General features: G+C 35.9%; 1 pseudogene; it reads right to left on the bottom strand.

Annotated features, from left to right (window-relative positions):
• Positions 1-288: 288 nt before the first annotated feature.
• LOC133316148 (7-deoxyloganetin glucosyltransferase-like) lies at positions 289-3381 on the bottom strand (annotated as a pseudogene).
• Between the last annotated feature and the right edge of the window lie 1159 nt (positions 3382-4540).

Consider the following 4540-nt stretch of genomic DNA (forward strand, 5'->3'; position numbering starts at 1 on the left):
ATTACCATCTTTTAGTGATTTTATCTGATATTTTTATTTGGGTTCGGTTTGTGCTTATTATGTCAACTCGCGCTGCACGTAGCTAGTTAATAAGCCAATTATTTATTTTCATGATTATGATTTTGCGAAACAAAAAATTTATAAGTTATTGGAACAGAACTTGGGGGAAAATACAATGCTGTTGATATCTTATATTTTAAACATGACTAGCACTTCTAACTGATGTATCATTTTTATCTTAACAATGCAACAAGTTCAAGAGGAGAAAATCAATGACTTTATCAGTTTAGTCTAATTTTGTTTAAGCAAAACCTCCTTAATCACTTTGTCCAAGTTCATGTATGAACAACCACCAGGCCTAGTGTCCTCCTCTGCTTTCTTCTTCAATTCCATGATCTTTTGCCTCATCTTCTTTTCTTTCTCTCCCACCATCGATTCATTTACCATTTTCTCCACCTCCTCTCTCTTCACATTGGTATCAATTTCAATCCCAACATCCCATTCATTGCAAATAAATCTACAATTTGTTGGTTGATCAGCAAAAAAAGGCCAACACAACATTGGCACTCCTTCACACAAGCTTTCAGTGGTTGAGTTCCATCCACAATGAGTCAAGAATCCACCAATTGAAGGATGGTTCAGCACTTGCTCTTGTTGACACCAACTTGCTATTAGGCCTCTATCTGAAGTTTCATTTACAAACTCAGATGACAAAACCATAGAGCCACCAATGACAAGGTCAGGCCTAATGATCCACAAAAAAGGTTTCTTGCTATTGGCTAAACCCCAAGCAAACTCAAGGAGTTGCTCTTGAGACATAACTGTTATGCTGCCAAAATTCACATAAACAACAGACCTCGGTTCCTTGGATTCAAGCCATTCATGACATTCACTATCTTCTTTCCAAAGATTGGAACCTAGAGACGACAAGTGGTTCTGTGGACTTTGATTCAAAAATGAAGGGAAAGGGCCAATGGTATAAAGAGATGGGAACATAGAGGAGAGAGCATTCATTGCCTCACTCTCAAGTTCATATGAAGTATTAAAAACAATAGCAGAGGCTTTATGAACTCTCTCGGCCATTTCAATCACAAATTCTAACATCCAATCATTTGGATTTGTTGTCCTTATAAAGTCAGGCAGGTCCTTCAGCCTAAGGTTTTGAATGCCTGGAATCCAATCTACTTTGGTGTCCAAATACCCATTTGTCAAATAACTCTCATCTGCATATCATATTTCAAGCACCAATAGCTTCAAGCTCCATATATGAATGAATACATATAAACTAGAACATTTGCAATCCTTGTGTAGTATTGGGGACTCTGCCACAGCCACTTAAATTATAACACATGGACTCAATTAACTGTATTTACTTGTATTTGACATTAAAAAAAATTCATATGTTGAATAGGGGCTAAACTATTCAACCCCTTATGAGAGAAAAATACTCCCCCCGTTGTACACAATAGGGGTGTCAATATAGGTTTTGACACGCGGGTCGACCCGCGACACGACACGAAAATTCGTGTTTGGGTTGACCCGCAAAAAAAATTGTGTCGTGTTCGTGTTGGGAAAAATGACACGTAAAAAATTCGTGTCGTGTTCGTGTCGATCCGTATTTTTTTAATTTTTCGTAATTTCGATCCATTTTTTTAAAAAAAATTTGTCAATTACTGTTTTGACCTCTATTTTGCGTGTTATTCATGTCGTGTCGTGTCAACCCGCAAAAAATTCGTGTCGTGTCAGTGTTGAAGATTTTGACACAAATAAAAATTTGTGTCGTGTTAGTGTTGATGTATTCGTGTCGTGTTAATCTGTTTTAACACCCTAGTACACATGTGACTCACACAGGTGCGGTGCCTCACTCACCAATGGTGCCCACAAGAATAAAAATTATTAAACTCAAACTTGACTCATACAGTCACTCCAATGGTTTCCACCCCTAAAAATATACGTCTTTTACATTAAAGAGATGCCTTTTACACAATAATTCTCCTTATTATTACTTGTTATAATACACAGTCACACCAAAGCCACCGTAACCATACACTCCCCCTTATTCTCAATATTGGCCTAAGACCTTTACACATTTATTCTATGGGATTGTAGTTTGTCCTTTAACATGACATCATCAAATTTTTTACACACACAACATTTTGTGGGATCCACACTTTTGAAAACAAAAAAAAATTAAAAAAGTTAAAGCACGCAAAACGAATATCTATAACATTACAGAATCACTTTTCCTACAACATAACTCTTATAAAACCCTTTTTCTATTGTAGAGTTTTGTCTATACCCTTGCCTCTCTGAATCACTTTTATGTGGACATAATCTATCTCACTCTCGTACAGTCACACCAATTGTTTGCTTTTTCTACGGTAGATAATTTATTTACATTTAGTCTAATTTTAAATCAAAAATTAAGGTATTTTTGTAATTATAATTTATTTTAGTGTTATAATAATCTTTTTTATTATAATTTTTTAATTTTTAACCCAAAATGACATCGTTTTAAAAGCGAATGTAAATAATTTATCTACATTCATTTACTGTAGAAATATTAAAGTCATAAATATATCTACTTCTAAAAAACAAACAGATGGTCGTCTATTATAATTTAGAGTAAATACTCTTTTCGGTCCTCAGCAAATTTTACGATATCTGTTGTAGTCTCTAGCAAATAAAAAAGCTATTTGTGGTTACTGAGGGTCAAAAAAAACTTAAGTGGGGGTAGCATTCCATCCACTATAAAACTATAGGAGGACTATATTAGTTTCCAATATATAGATACTATACTCTATGATGAAGAAAAAAAAAAACTTAATTAAATTGGGTACCTTTGAGTGGTATGAGACCTTTATCCAACAAAGCGGGAAAGTGCATAATAGACAAGAATGAACACGCACTAACTGGGCAAAATAGAACAATAGGGACTGAAAGTTCTTCAGCAGCTTGTATAGTGAAGTTCATGGAACAATCAGAAACTAAGCACGTAACTGGGGGAATAAGGCCATTAGAGGCAGAGTCATTAAGTCTAGAAAGAAGGTTGCGAAAGTAGAATATAAAGTTCTTTCTAATTGAGTCACAAAGAGACTACATGTCTTGAGCAACTTCACCATCACCATCACCATCACCATCCATTGAGGGAAGAGCAAGACCATCTGGGATGGTCTCAAAATTAAAGTCTGTGAGGCCATCAAGGGCGTTGGAACCTCTTGATTTGAGCAAGCGTTTGTGGTTGTACTCAGTATGAACAAATGTTATGTGAAAGCCTCTTAGATGAAGAAGTTTTGCTAGTTTGAATAATGGGTTGATATGGCCTTGTACTGGATATGGAGTCAACACAGCATGTGGCTTTCTCTCTATAAGGTTACTCATTTTCTTGTAATTCTTGTGCGTCCGTGGTTAAGATGAAGAGAGACAAGTGATAAGCTTGAGCTTTATATGATGAGAAATATTTACATAAATTTAGCCAATCTAAACAACCGGGGGAGGATCTGTTTATAAATTTTTTTTTATAAATTATACTAAGTATGACTGGTCATACACTCTTGATTAGTGCATAACCAGTCAGACATTGTAAAGAATCAATTCAACCCACAAAAATTCAAGACTATTGGATGAGGTTACATTGATGATTTTATATATCTTAACACGTTCCCTCACACGAGAGTCCACTGGATTTGAAAAGGGACGATGCACAGGCCCGCGAAAAAAGAAATTCCACTAGAAAGAAAGAGGGGTCGGTGAGGATCGAAGTCGGTATATCAAGGTTCTGATATCATGTAGAGAATCAATTCTAAAACCAAAAGCTTCAGTTTTTTAGTTGAATTGGTTCTTTACATGGGTTTGTAAGAATTTGTAAATATAAAATTTCTAATATCAGCAATGGTTTGCGGGTTTTCCAAATAAGCTAAGAAAGCATTCCAGACTTGATCACCTACCAGATTCCAGTTCTTTTGATAAAAAGCAGCTATGTACCCATCCTCCCCTGGGGCTTTTGAGCCTTTCATTGTGAAAAAAGCTTTTTTAACTTTTTCCTTAGTAACACTCACCCTTAATTTATCCATGACTTCCTCAGGAACAATAGGCCATCTAGTATTGATCCACTCACGATGACAGCTTTCATCTTTGAAAAGATTAATATAAAAATCGCGGATCATCTTAACCAGGCCTTCCTCTTCACGAATCCAACTTCCATTATCATCCTTGAGTTCCACGATTCTACCTCTTTTCCTTCTGACAATAGTCTTTGTATGACAGTATCTCGTGTTTCTGTCACCTTGATTAATCCACTGAGTTCGAGACTTTTCATACCATAATAACTCCTCTTGATCAAGGACCTCCTCAAGTTCAGCTTTGATCTTGCACTCCACTTTCTCCAGATAATCTTTATTGTGCTCAGAAATGGCTCTTTGAATACCTTCAAGTCTTCTCATCAACTTATTCTTCCTATGCTTAATATTCCCAAACACCTTCTCATTCCACTCCTTAATGCAAGGGGTAAGAACCTTCAAACAATCAGTGATGAAAGCTT

Source organism: Gastrolobium bilobum, unplaced genomic scaffold (assembly GCF_033153095.1).
Source record: "Gastrolobium bilobum isolate Gb01-03AN ecotype WA unplaced genomic scaffold, APGP_CSIRO_Gbil_v1 utg467393, whole genome shotgun sequence".
Taxonomy (NCBI): domain Eukaryota; kingdom Viridiplantae; phylum Streptophyta; class Magnoliopsida; order Fabales; family Fabaceae; genus Gastrolobium; species Gastrolobium bilobum.